This window comes from Lichenostomus cassidix, chromosome 3, assembly GCF_008360975.1.
Source record: "Lichenostomus cassidix isolate B80296 chromosome 3, HeHo_3.0, whole genome shotgun sequence".
NCBI classification, from domain to species: domain Eukaryota; kingdom Metazoa; phylum Chordata; class Aves; order Passeriformes; family Meliphagidae; genus Lichenostomus; species Lichenostomus cassidix.
Genome location: NC_139483.1, coordinates 37,317,667 through 37,332,923, shown reverse-complemented (window position 1 = coordinate 37,332,923; position 15,257 = coordinate 37,317,667). Strand labels below are relative to the sequence as shown.

At 40.9% G+C, this 15,257-nt stretch overlaps 1 long non-coding RNA gene across 1 annotated transcript; it reads left to right on the top strand.

The window, feature by feature from the left end:
* Positions 1-960: 960 nt before the first annotated feature.
* Positions 961-14,749, top strand: LOC146439481 (uncharacterized). The gene is made up of 3 exons (XR_014851261.1): positions 961-1,137; positions 1,786-2,020; positions 14,654-14,749. It is a non-coding gene; the product is annotated as an uncharacterized LOC146439481 (long non-coding RNA).
* Positions 14,750-15,257: the final 508 nt, after the last annotated feature.

Here is a 15,257-nt window from a genome sequence, read left to right as displayed (position 1 = left end):
ACTTATATAAAACACATCAGGATACCATGGAAGGAAGAGCCATATACAGACTATTTACTGTGCTCAAAGCGGATTTAGGACTCTACAGTGTGCTGAGAAAGTTAAACTGCCTAATAGCCAGTGCCAGCTGCACCAGAGGCTGTTTTCAGATATGTTTAATGGGCAGGGATCCAGCATTACTGTCATATCTACTTCCATCCTTTGCCTGTCCCTGCAGTATGTAGTGGTATTTTCACATTGTATAAAGCCTATTTAATAGTGAAAATCCTTTCTTGAGCAATTTTATAGCTTCAAGACTTAGGCAAGGCAAAAGCAGAAACACCAGCACATCCCTCAAAAAAAAAGATAGTTTTCCCTAAATAAAGAAAAATAGTCTAGCCATTTAAAACAGCTATTCTAAAGGGGTTACTCCTGCAGGTCTCCTTTTAATTTTTTTTCTTAGTTTTTAATTACTTTTCTCTTAACAGCTCCACATGACAAGATATCTCTCTTCCCAGCCCAGAGGGAATGACTGAAGCTCCTGTTTGACTATCCCAGTGCTTTTCTGACAGCTGTACTGCTAGCTTTGCCTTATTTTGTTGTTGCTGTTGTTGCGGTTTTTCCTTAGCTCTTGGGATTGGCTAATAGAAGATCTCTGCTGTGAAGCCCATCTACAACATGGCAGGGTCATTGTTTCCCTCTGGCAAAGGAGTTTACGTTTGCAACAGGTGAGGATGATTTTGTGCAAACAGCAAGCTGTACGTTGTAGTAACTCCACTGACTTTGTGGAGGTGCTTTTAATCAGAGTACCTCACTCAGTGACATGAAGCCGATCTCTGGAAAGGAAGTACAGAAGACTTCTGAGCTTGTGCCAGACCCCAGTGAAGTCCAAGTGAGCGCCCAAGTGCCCCATCATTGTCCTTTCCTGTGAGCATATGGAGCACATTGGGACAGCAGTCCTACTGAGAGCCTCTAGGGGCTACTGCAGTTCAATAAATCACAATAAACAAAATGAAAATCCGGGTTTGAGTCTGATATTGGCTGTGTTAATCTCTGGTGTGCCTTGGACTTCAGAAGAGTTACATGCAATGGAATTTTGCCCCCTGAGCCTTTGCTGACTACTCTTGCATTGCCACAAAGGATAAAGGATGGGAGTGAGTACAGACTATTCTCTTAGGACACAGTGTTTTGTCTTGTTTTCCTGGGGGAGGAATTAGTCTTTCAGTACTATTTCTTGCTTTGTTCTCTGCTTTCTGATAATATTATAAAAGTAGCATCTTTAGCTTATGCTGGGCTCTGCAGAGAACACACTAACTTTGTGTACATAACAGTTATTTCACTCTTTGCTAGTGCTTTAATGAAATTTGCTTTTATTTGAATTAATATGAATCAATGTTTTACTAATTTTCTCTTTAAAGATACCATGCACCCTTGATAATTCTCTCCCACCACATGGGGTTTGGTTCACTGTGAAGTGTTGCACGCACCACATGAGGCATAGCAAGAGATTGTGCATGTGAGAGAAGGGCCAAGCTTGGGAACAGCATATTTAAGAAACTCAGAATTTAGGAGGAAATGTCTACAGGTTATCAAAGCAAATTTTACTCCAAGAAGGTTTCTCTGTGTCAGTAGATGTAGCACAAAGACTGCCTGCTGTTTCACAAACAATGAATCTTCTCCAGCCTATAAATAATGTAAAGACAAGTCTCAAGATTTTTTAAAAATTCTGCTAGCTTGAGGCTACCTACCCAGCATGCCTCCTTGTTTACAACTTACACTACAAACATATATTGTGTTTGTTTTCAGACAAACATCAGCTTTCCCGAGTCCTGCAATTAACCTCCAGTACACATTAGCAGCAGCCTTTTAAACAGTTTTTACATCCATTGACACTGGGCAGCCATGGCCATGGGGTGGTTTGCTCTACACCACAGAGAAGTGATGTCCTTGGCGGGAGGTGTGTAGTGCAGCCCCTTCACCTACAGTGCTAAAGACTTACTGCCATCAGCTGCTCATCCTTTGGCAAGCACCTGCCCTTCAGGTAAACTCCCTTAAAGCCATTTATAAAGGTAAAATGAAATGGAGCATTGAGTAAAGGTGCACACCTTATATAGATCTTGGGGATATAAATGGGATCTACACAGAGGAAAGGATTTGTAAAGTTCAACTTTTTGTCTGAAGGCTGTTGTTTGTGTGAGAGGGCCTGAACTCCCAACATCTCCATGAGTTCAGATGAGTGCCCTTACTGCTTGAACTCTCCTCAGATTTTGTTTGTCTCTCATACTGCATTTTTCTGTGCAGATACAGTAAGCCCAGGGGAGAGATCCTGTGCTTAAGATAGCACGTCTTGCCAAGGTTAGGGCACCTTGCACAGCGTGGAGTCATGTGCTTGGAGTCTGGCAGGATGCCGAGGGCACAGACCCCATGCATGCCCCTTACTAACCCACAGTGTCTCACAGGAAATACAGGTGCTTGTCTGTTTTGTGTGGTGTCTGATCCTGTCCCTGCGGGCGACGTATACTCTATGACAAGTGTTTGTTCACATAGTTTCCAGAATCTCATTAGATGGTAGATGCTGAGAAAGAGGTTTTGTGTGCAGTCAGGAATAGAGAATCCTGGGCATTTATAGAGCTTACAGAAAACAAAAGTCAAGACGCTGATGAAGTGTGGGCAACCAAGGAGATTGGGATAGCAAGTCTGGAGTTAAGTAGTTAAAATCCACTTTCTTTCAATTTCATCCACCTTCATTCTTTATTGGAATAATCCCACAACACATTGTTCAAAAAATCAAATTTGGGTCAAGGACAATTTAGTCTATAGCTCTACACTTTACATGAAAAATTTGTAATGATGAAAGGCTTCTGTCTGGGACTTGAGTTTTGGATACTTCTAAGCATCCTCAGAGTTTTCGCTTTGTTGTTACACATTCTGGTTTTTCTGGAGGCTTTTTTCAAATGAACCAGAGTTTTTAGAAGTTAATGCAATTTATTTAAAAGCACATTTGAGGTTCAAGAACAGACAAATAGTTCATTCTGATACAATGGAATGGACCAAGACTTTAATAGATTATGGCCCACACCAGAGAGCTGGATTGATTGCTGGGATCAGTTGAGGAACAACTGCAAACCATAACTATCCTTCAGATTTTAGATGCTGGATGGGAAGAGGCATCCACCCAAATCTTTCCAGGTTTCTAAATCTTTGCTGACAGTTGTCCATCCCCACAGTAAAAGCAACACAATAAACTGCTCAGCCACATTCTGTGACTGGACACAAAGGGAAAATTCCTCTCTGCCCTGCTTTAGGCTGATTCACTCAGGACAGAAGTGGTTTCTTGGACAAACCCATTGAGGCAGTGATACCCATTTAGGAGCTTTCAGCCTGGTAGTTGCATAATCGTGAAGTGTACCTGCGAAGCATAAGCAAGAAAAAGCCCCGAATTGTAATAATTTAAAAAAGCAGCAAGGGGGAGATCACCAAGTCAGATGCTGTTCCTGTCAGTCCCACAGAAGGTGAACTATTCACAGACTTTCATTAGCTCTTAAAGGTATTCCAGGTGCACATCTAATCTCCGGGCCCTATATATCCAGCTGAGGTATTACTTCCTTACTGCCCAAGTCAGGTTTTGTGTTCTACAAATGCTCTACAGAAATATCATTATAAATCCATAGCTGAAAGGGCCTGTGCATCTTAAGTGCTCTCTTGTTTTCTACCTCTGAATATTCTGCCAGCAGAGATTTAGAACATTTCCTCTGTAAATGCTTTCATGTCAAGACTAAAGGCAACACTTGTTTAATTCATTCTTTGACCTAACAGCAGCTTTATCTTAGGTTATCACTTGTTAAGCTCTCTAGAATGTTTTAAACATGAAGGGGCTGCTGTGTATATATATCCAGTGTATTGTATTTTACTTGTACAAATTTGACAGTAGTGATTCATAAACATCAAAACCATTTCCTTGCTGTGCTTCAAATTATGCTTTTCTTTAGCTCTATTCACAGGGTGTGTAACCCATTCTAGACAAGAGAACAACAAAAAAAGAAATTGTATTTATCCTCCACCCACTTTGTAATTCTTTATTGTAGGTTACTAGAGGTCACAGATTTATATACATCTACTTATATGTATATATTTTTATACATACTTGTGTGTATAAAATAAAGTTTTGGTGGGCATATAAATATACCTGTATGTACAGTTTGGATACATATATATTTATAAGTATAAATATGCACACATATGAGGACAATTGTAGCAATATAATATCCTGTGGTGTAAATGGAGGACTGGAGTTATACATCAAATGTACTGCAACCTGATTAGAATAACAGCTAAGGTTTGCTGTACATCAAAATAATTTACACTACTCTGTGTGAACCCATCAATTCTGTAAGCAGAGAATTTATGTCTAAGTTGTCAAAACACAACTGTATTTAAAAACAGCATCTCATAATGACCCCTCAGAAATAACAACAGAAACCTTTTGGATTTGCATTACATAACACGTATCAGAAACCCAAAAGTCTTGTATTATAGAGTCACAAAACTCTTGGTACCAGTCTGTGCATTTATTCCCAACAATGGTGTTGTCTACACCATAGGGCAGATAACTTTTCACCTGAACATCCCATTCTTGTGTTGAAGTCTGATTCCTCTCTCTCTGAACTTCACGATAAGATCTGAGTACTTTCCATCCTCTTGCTGTCTCTTTAAAAAACCAAAACAACTAGCCAAAACCAAAGTAAAAACAACAAAAAAACCCAAACCAACAATTGGTGGGAGCTTTGAGGAGAGGCTTGCAACATCTTGCAATACATTCCCCAATCCAGATAAGCAGGGGACCAAGGACCACAATGCAGGCAGAGCAGTTCAGAGATATGGATGTGCAGAGACGTGGATGCTATTTCAAACAGTTTAGTCTCAACATCCATCCCATGTTCTAGTTACCCACTGTGACATCAGCACAATCATGTTTAATAAACACATAATATAGTAGAATGAAACTGCAAAGATCAGTGTCTGTTCAGGAAACACACCATCTGCTACTTGCTAATACCACCTTCCAAAAGTACATGCTACAGTCCTTGGTCTACCTATGACCAACAAGCCAGAGATGGGGAATCCCTCTGCTGCTGGTGGCTGTGCTGTGTCACTGAAGATCAAGCAACCCCTGTAATCAAGTGCTGATCAGCTAGGACATAGGCACTGACAGCAGCAGACCTCTGTCAGATGCCTTGGCCCTGAGTAATTTCTCAACAAGATATGTTGACAGGAGTAACGAGAAAAAAATACACTGAGTGGAAGAATAGGACAGCAAAAGCTATAGCTCCATCAGGAAGGAGGTACTTTAGAAATGTGGGAGAGAGCTAGACAAAATTTAAATTATCTGCTTTGTAGCTGCAAGTAATAGTTGCCAGCAGCAAGGGGGATACTTAGAAGAGAGATTTCTTTTTGACACCTGCTTGTTTTGAAACACTTTATGGTTTTAATAGTTTTCAGTTGGTGCAAGCAGAAAAACCTATGAAAATACAGTATAGAACTGCAGAAAGAGTGTACCTCATGCAGAATTAACTGGTTGTGGCTAGTGTGCAGAACAGACAGCAGGGTGAGAAAGAACAGTGTGCTAAAGTGAGTTGGAACCAGCTCTGACTGATAAAACCTGCAGAAGATGTTACCTACAGCGGGATTCAGCTCCGCTAGTCACAGCTGTCAAAAAAGTTAGATGTCTAGTCAAATCTAATCCCTTGTGCTCCTGAGGCTGGTGAGGCACCAGCACAAAAGGCAGCTCCAGAGGTTGATGAATCCCAACTATTTGTAAGAGAGCTTAAAACAGAAAGATCTGTCCTCTCAAAGGAGCAGAACCAAATACTAAGGAAAAAAAAAAACCTCTTTACTTTTACCACAGCTGAAGTAACATGAAGTGAACCCCATTTATGACCCAGGCTGATGCTCATAAGGAAAGAACAGTACTCTAACATAACAGACACTCTGCAACAGCCAAATTCCTCTATTTTTCATGTGTGGTTGGGGTTGGAGGGAAATAAATTTGTAAAATACTCCAACACCAGCCACTGTGAAAGATGTAGGCAGACAGTGGTAGGCATTTCTGCTAAACTCTGGTTCTATGCCATGAAAGCTAAAAGGTTTTAACCATATAACTATAACCAAAATATCACGTCCCAGACAAAGTAGACTGAAGTCTACTTTGCACCAGACACCATAAAAACTTTCAATTGTTGTAATTTTTGTTTCCTTTTGAGTTCAGAATGGCTTCTAGTTCAATTTGCTGCCATTAACCTGAAGCACAGAAAAATCATAGCTCACACTGAACAACAAAACCATACTTCCATTGATACTTTTTTAAAGAATGTATGCATATTTTTAAGAAGTATAAACAGTTAGAAAGCCCTGAGACCAGTTGATGCTAATGATTTTCTACTCAATGCATGGAATTTTATTAAACAAGTAAATAAATAAATCAGCTGTCAATACTACGCTTATTCTTCTATTAATGTCATAGTCATGAAAAAGGTATGTTTATAATGTAGTAAGCTCCACTGGGACTGAGGCAATGACAGCTTTTTAGAGCGTGAGTAGAAGAAATTATTTCAGACATATATTTTGAATATTTGAAGCTATCGTATTGCAGTGAATAAAAGGTGTTCATCCTTGCTTGCTCTGCAATCCAGTCTAGCTCTGTGTCTTAGCAGACTGATGTCCTCATCATTTTAACTTCCTTGGTTGGCAGGGGATCAGCCTCTCTTTGCTGCTCACATTGAGTAGGCAAACTTGCAGATTTCAAGCGTCCTGGAATTTTTCTCTGAAATAATGAGCTGTAGTGTACCTTTTGGCCTGGCAAAGAAAGCCTCAGAGCATTCCCCTCAGACAGTGCAGGACCTCAGAGAGGGGCTGTTGGTAAAGAAACTTCACCATCAATATCATTGCAAACAACGTGGTCCTTTAGCAAAATGCTTGAAACACATGCAGAGAACTAAATTAGCCATGGCAAGAATAACAACAAAACCCAGTCTATAACAACTTAGAAAAAAAAAACCCAGATGAAAGCTATGGGACTAAATAACCTGTACTTGAATGGAATTATCTGGGGGGTTTTTGTTTCCTTGTGGGTCATGTAGAAAGAAAAAACAGTGCTACACCTTTGATGTAGTTTTAATAAATATTCAAAGTCCCTTCAATTACTGCCTGAATAATTACTGTGGATGCAAATAAAATGGGGAAAACCAGAATGACTTTCTGGTCTTCCTCAGGGGAATGGCCTTGGGAAGTAGCAGCACTATATTGTACATGCGGCAACTTCAAAAAGAGAGGAAAGGAGAAAGTGAGGAGATGTTGTAAGCCTCTCAAAGGCACTACACTGCTAGCTGTGCATGCAGGAGAGTCTACATTAGCACTACAGCCTTCCACCACTGGATTGGTCAATCACATTTTTGGAAATTATACTTTCTTTCTCTTTATGCCCTGAGGGAAGTCTATGTGCATTACCTTGCTGTCAGCTTCTGTGAATCTCTTATAGCAAATAAACCTGGCCATGAGAAACAGAATGTTTGCAAGCCAAAACACCCCTGAAGACACTTCTCTTGGTAGTGAGATTTTAATGCCAGTGATTATTTCAAGCATGTCCTGTGCTTTCATCCACTGCTTGCCTCATTGTGACCAGCCTTTTCCAGAGGCTCACCATGATCCCTCTTGAGATTCCCCACAGTACTTCAGCAACACCACTGCTTTCATGAAAACAGGCAAGACTTTGTGGTAGCTGTTTTAAAGCCATTACAGTTGAGGAAAATATTTTGTATTGTGCTGATGAAGAACATTGGAAAGTCTATATGCTGCCTTGCAAAAGGCTGATAGATATCACCAAGTCCATTGATTAGTCATATTGTTCTCTCATTCTAGAGGTCCAAGAAAGCCTTTAATTCCTCCTGAGGGACAGACACATCTTGTTATCACACTCCATCTCTCAAGTTACCAGCTGGACAACCCTGTAATCTCCACAATGACACAGTGGTAGGGTCCCACTCCTAGGTTTTTTCATTCCTTAGTTCAATGTCCCCATTATAGTTATTACTTCACCTGACTCTGTGATAGCAAGGATAGCATATGCCTCAGTGGACTCTACAGCCTGCCAGTTTTCTAAAAACTGTATCATCACACATGGTATGGACCTGTCCTCTCAGTCTCAGAGAATCAAGTAACAATGACTCAACATCATGTGAATACACAGTCATCTCCTAGGATGGTGCTGTCTCCAGTGAACCTGAAATGCACTAGCAATAGTAGAACCTTCCTGAAATTTAAAAATGCAGACAGTGGTTTAAATACTTTGTGTCTCAGTCAAGCCAGTTGAAAGACTGAGGAATACTGAGGATGGAGGATAAACACTCTGGAAATCAGAATGAGGGTATGAAAGTCAACATCCTCTGCTTCAGCTTCCTGAATGTTTTGCATTTTATAATTTCTGTCAGCAGACTGGTGCTTTAGGGGGCCTGTATGGGGAATGCTGGGCTTCCTCTATTCCTCTTTCCATAAATAGGGTAGTCTCTGCTACTGACTCTTGATATTCACATTTCTGTTTTGGAGAATGCAACCTACATCAGTTGATGCTTGTGAGTGACAGGGAATTCTGCACAGGAAACAGGATCCTTCTGTCCTGCTATTGCTAGTTAAGAAAGACTCCCTTTCTGATTGTCATTCCAGTGGTCCACAACTTTCTGGGTTGATTAGGAGCTATATTTACTATGTCTTGCCTTCTTCTGTGACTCAGCAGCAAATAGGCTGAGATTTACAAACAAAAGTAAAATTACATCAGCAGTTGTCAAATACAGAAAGACAAAACTGACAAAGACATTTTGCCTTAATACTTCTAAGCAGATATTGCAAGTAACAGAATGCACACACACGCACAGAGGAATATTCAACACATAATTTTAAAACAGAGTCCGGCATTCATGTCTTGGAGAAGGAAAAGCTGCTGCCTGCCTCAATAGCAGCTGGCATTTTGCGGTCAGCTGATCAAAGATGAGCACAGCAGTGGCTGTGGGCAGCTGCAGCAGCTGAGCCAGCGACCTCTGGCACAGGGACAGAGCCAACAGGTGTCACACAGGCAGGCAGAACCTATGCATGACATCAGCCTTGTAAAAGACTTCAGGAGGACAGGTGGGTGGTGCATGCCCTTCCAGCTCTGCTAGGCACTGCTTTGCTGTTTCAGTGAGTTTTGCATGAACAGGACTGAGGGAAAAGGAATGCTTAAAGGCAGGGTAGCCGTAGATCTCTAACTGTGCTGCTCTGTGTATGGTCACTGAGCTCTTGTCAGTGACCAAGTCATCCATTCCATCTGCAGGCAAACTAGCTCTCTAAATTAGGGGGAGACCATATGCTAGGCTTTTCCAGAGCAGCACTAGAAGCACTGCTGAACGTTGTGCCTCGGGAATCAATTGGGGCAATCAAAACAACCCAGTAAATTCCTTGTCACCATCTAATAATTATCTTTCTCCAGTTTTCTATGTGACTCAAGAGAATCAGGAAGCTAATTCATCCCATAGATCAGCTTTCTGCTATAATAGGGTATCCTGTTTGGCATTTCCATATCCAATCAGCTCAACAATTATTTTTCCTTGTAGAGAATGATGAGTACATGAGGACCACTCAGATGAGATTTGATCAGGGCTTGTTCCTCAAATAGAACCCAAATCAAACTTTTTCTGATGCTACCAGTGGATGTTACCCAGCTTTCAAAGACAGGTGCTCACATATTTCTGACCTTTCCTTCCCACTACAGAGTAAAAGGGCCTGAAACACAGAAAGATTTTTTGCTGTGGGCTTTTATTCCTTCACCTATGCTTCTCTTTCTGCCTCTCCTAGATTCCCTTGATCAAGAGTCTCTTGATCTTTTGGTTCTGCAAGTCATCATACCATGTTTCAAACATATCCAATCATTCATAACTTCTCCCTCCGAGAAATATGTCAAACTCCTTTTGCATGTTTATCTCTGATCCTCTTTACAGATACATTTAAGAGCTTCTCTACATTAACATCCCTACTCTTCACCTTGCTTCAGATGATTCCTTTTCCTTTTCAAAACTAAATGCCAGATTTTTTTGATCTCAGGAGTGAAACTGACTTTTTACCTCTCTTTTTAATAGCTGAGAGGAAGCATTGTCAGTTTTGAAGCTTGCAGCTCATAGTACTTTCTGCTTGAACAGAAGTTTAAGCATAGCCAGATCATGTATGTTTCACCTTAGATAATATACCACTTCTCCAAGGGCAAGAGGCTCAACAGGTAAATAGGCATGAATTTTACAGAAATCAGCTTTCTAAGTTAGATCAGCTGAGATTCTGGTTGGAGAAATCAAAATCAATCTCCTCTAGGAAGCAAGTACAGTCAGCAATTGACTTCTTGTCAATGCATGCTTTTGGCTTGAAGAGGTCAAAGACTGTTCTTTTGAATCATCTTTGTCCTTCTTTGTGGTCCTATTTGGGTGTAAGTTCACCCTCACACAACATATTTACTTTCACTTGTATCTTGGCTTTTAGACTGGGTGCTGAGCTGATATCTCTATGAAAGCTGTCTGACACATCCTATGGCTGTCATTGAGCAAGACTGAGTAGCCTCTTTTTCTGCTCATTGGTTTCTCATACTTCAGTGACTCTCCTGTTCATTTTTGGAGGGCTGTGTAGCTCTGCTTCATCTCCTACACAAACTAGCTGCTCCAGTTGAGTAGGCTGAAAGGATCCATGCCCATTTTTCTTCCACATTGCCCTTTCTTCATGCATTTTTTCTCCCTATCCCATGGAAACAATGACTGAGTTAGGTGGTAGAAGATTTTAAGTCCCGAGAAATAAACACAGAGTGATGACTCCTTGATTTCATTGTATCTTCCATAATTGACAGTATTCCTTTCTCGTGTGGGTGGGAAGGTATCCACCAGCACTGCTACCTGGCCAGTGTAGCTGGGAAATGAACTTTGGTGGAGAGGCTAAGTCCCCAGCAAAGAAACAGAACTGGATCCCTGGAGTGCTGTGATGGCTCTTCAGAACTGAAGTATTTCATGCAGTTTCTTGGTTTGCCTGCTCAGGTTTTCAATGAAAAATTGAAATGTTCTGTGGGAAGCAGAACCATTTCATGAATAATTCACTGCAACTGAAAGCTTGACTCTCTGTTGCAAAACAGTTTGATGTAAAACTTTTCAGTTGCTTCCAATTAGGACAAATGTAGAGCTCTCCCTGTGCTGTCCTGGGGCTCAGAAGGCAACACAGCTGTTGTCCTGTATCTTCAGTAGCAATAAACGTTTGATCAGCTTGTGTGCTTAAGGTATAGGCTTGAGAAGAAGAAAAAAAGGCCTAATTTACTGGAAGTCCCCTTGAATTCTCCTCAGAAATTATATGACTTGGCATTCTTTTAGGCCAAGGATAAGCTATAGCTTTTTCTTGCTTGTTTCTGTTGTATGTTTGTATTGCACAAAGCCTTATGTTTTTTCACACATTTTTTGAAAAATTTCAGCCTTATTTTCTATTCTGCCATTGCACTAAGTTTGTTGCCTGTTTGCTGTAAGCGATATTTTTCACTGGGATGGATTAAAGTACTCAAATACCTTTAAGCTTCTACACTCAGTTCTGTAATAATTACTGAAGAGATACCCCGTAAAAATAATTATCCCAGTTTCATTGTAAGAGACAAAACTGAGACTGCCAGTTGCATGGACAGCCTCAGCTGAAAGATCACCAAAAGCCACCATAGCTGGTTTGGGAAGTTTTAAATGCATGTATGTTAGTCTCTCTTCCAGCAGAATATGTGCTTTTCAATCCTTGGGACTTCCAGAGTCAGCAGGCACCTTTCCCCTGTTTTTCTACCTGGCTACTGGAATACGGGTAACATTTGGTGGAGGTGGTATGTAAACCCTCTGTCTGCTTTCATCATTCTGTCAAAGGGAGGAAAATAATCAAAGTGCTGCAGCAAGAAAACAAATGGCCAAATAGCTGTTGAAGCAGGAGGTTCCAACTCACTGGAGCTCAGCTTATTACAGGCCATATGCCTGAGTGGATCCTCTCACTGAGTGCTGCACCCAGATATGGAAACAAGTGTGAAAGTGCCTGTGGTTCATCAGGCCTGATTTGCTATAACCATATGCAACTACTGAGAGCACAGAAAATAAGAACCGAAAGAGGCTGTGGGGCTAACAGGAGAGAGAATCCTTGACAAAATATAACATTAATATATACATTTCCCAAATATTTGTGTAATCTGATAACAGGTAATAATAATTTTTTTTCCAAGCTCACAGCAGACAATCTTGTTTCAGTACATAGGCTATATTCATAAATGATGCAGCTTAGTGTATGTAGGGAAATTAATTGAAATGCTCTTCTGCTTTATTTTTAAATACCATGGGTTTGAATGAATAGTTTCTCTTTACAGATACCACTAGTTCACACCCTTTCAGCTATGCTCAATGTTTTTAGGGCTTGCTGTGTAAATGAGGGACTAGGCACATAACTCAGCTCCTGAATGATGGATGTGTTACAGAGACTGAATGACAGAACTGCCAGAATAAGGAGAACAGAAAGGGTGGAAGAAGTCTGTGTTTTTACCTGGCATTTCAGTTATATTTCCTTGGCAGAACTATTTCCAAGAGCACTGAAGTGCCAGGCCCCAGCCAACAATTTCATTTGGGTGTTAGGAAGTCTTAATTATCTAGAAAAGGCAAATGACCACCAGCAACCAAGAGCTTGCTCTAGAGCAGTGTCCTCTCTGCAGAGTACTTACATCCTCACAGGGCTTGGTTGCTTAAGAACTTATTGTGGAAGACATGTTCCTGCTAAAGTGGCTTTGCTAATTTGGAGACAGTACTCTTATTCAAAATAATGATATATGCACTTTTAGTTAACCTGGAGGAGGTACTCCACTCTAAGTTCATACCATGTCCTTAATTCAAAAGGGTTTCCCCAAAGAAGATTTTTGTACTTCATCTCTCATGACCCCTTCCATATTTCTGTGGCCAGTTGTACAGCTCCGTGGCCTTTTTATCCTCTAGACTGGGGTTATATCATCTGTCTAGTAGCTCTTTGCACATATAATTCACAGAACTGTCATAAGTTGCTACATCTACGTCAGTCGGCCCACATTTTGTAAAAAGGATGATGACAAGCTTTATTTCATTTCATTTATGCTCCTCTTCTGTGTGAAAGACTCCTGTCCTACCTTTGAAAACTTTCACCTTTATTTTCCACTTTGGTGGCTTTTGCATCCCTTTTAATATTGCCCACATGAAAGCTTTTTTCATGGCATGTGTGTCTTGCTTAACTTTCCCAGCAGCACATCAAGTAAGCATGCCCTTTATAATTAAAATGAGTTGTGCTGACAGCACTGGTCTGTCTCTGGTTTGGTTTGAAATGCTGTCACATGAAGTGCTAGGAAGGTGTCTAGAGTAGGCACCGCATGCAAACTGTTAGAAGACATTCCTAATCCCTCGCTGCCAGTTGTTGTCCTCATCTGTGTTAGTTCAAAGGGGAAAAAAATGGTTATGTGACAATGTTTTCACCTGTACAGGACGATTTTAACAGCCTTTCTTTTCATGTAACAATAAGCAAAAATAGACATGGAAAGTTGGTTTCTTAGAAATTAAAAATGTCATCTTACCAGTCTTAATAAAATTTGCCTTTCTATGCTTCTGTGTTGCATAAAGGTCCATTAATTATGCTGCTGTCTCTGAACACAGCTCCAAAGAATAGGGTGACCACCTTTTTCAATAAAATTGCAAATTTACAATTTTCCAGCTCAGTGAATTGCTGGTATTTAAATATACTGAAAGGCCAGTGCCAGATTGCTCTGCCTCCCTGTGCTGCATTTTACTAGGAAGGGGGTACTGGAAGGGTGCACAATGAGAGAAAGAAAAGGGGCAGAGAAGAAAAAACAGGCAGACAGATATGATGGTAGGAAAAGCCTTCAAAACCAAAAGGAATTAAGAGTGCCTGGAAAGACCTAAGGCTCAGGGGTGGTCCTTGGTGACTCCTCAACCTTTCTCTTCCTCCCAAATGGGAGTGATGATCATTACTAGGATCCCAGACAGGGCAAGGCTGGTATCTCCCAGGAGCTGTGGTCCATCACTCTGGCTGTGAGATGAGAACAACTGGTCTAACTGCCTTTTGCCTCTTTGCCCAGGGAATATCAGAACAAAACATGAATTCTGCACCATGCCTCAAATCCAGATAGGTTTGACACAGCCACGCAAAATGTGGGATGATTCATACTTTCTGTCAGCTCTTCTAGCCTGGGAAGGGGAAAGATGAGTCCATGCAGGATTTTCTTGTTGTCTGCATCTGCAATTGAAAATTGGTTTTATCCATCTGCAAAACTGTGCATTCTTTTGACATTAAGGAAGACAGGAAGAAAAAAAGAGGGGCGGAAAAGTTAAATTGACTGAAAAAAGAAAATTAATGTTTATATAAATAAAATGTATCAGAAGGTAGAGGGATGTGGGGCAGCAATAAAGGCAAAACTGGGCCTTACATTTTTGTGCCTCTGGCTTGTGACCTGACATATAGCTAAGTAACATCTTATACAAACAGCCTTTCTTATAGACAAAAAATAATAAAATATCCAACTCCTAAAGCTCACTTTCTACTCTCATTGCTTATGGAAATATTAATGTTCCTGCAGGCATCTTGGTACTGCTAGCATTGGACACCATTGGTGGAGGAAGTAGCATGGCAATCTTGTGCTAACAGCTCAGCTGTGTCCCAGGGAATCAATTTAGAGGTAAGAAAAGGCTTTGGGTACATGGATCATCTGCTGAGAACAGTTCCACCTTGTGCCTGGTTTTAGACATGCATGGACCAGTCCAGGACCATCCCTACTGCATGGTTGTGCTGCAAGGAGGGGCAGGGCTTTTGTTTTTGTGCCCAGCACAAACTCCCTGACACAAAGTCTCTCCAACCATTTTGTTGTAAGGGCTGCAGAAACAGCAGAGAGTCTGAAAGGCCTTTAAATACTGGCTCCCTGATTTTCTTTGGCTCTCTGTTTTTGAAACTAAGCTGCCGTGATTACAGCCAGGAGGCTTTTAAGTCTCTCCTCCTTTGTAGGAAATTTTACTGGAAACTAAACCTGGCTTCCAGTTGCACACATTGAATTCTGCTGTGTGTGAGGCTGAAAGAGGAGACGTCCATTTCCCTGTAGTGAAGTCTTCCAAGAGCCTCTGAGGGAAGTCTTACTGCTAAAACAGCATCCCACCCCTCTTTCCATAATTTTTCTTCTTTTTCCTAAC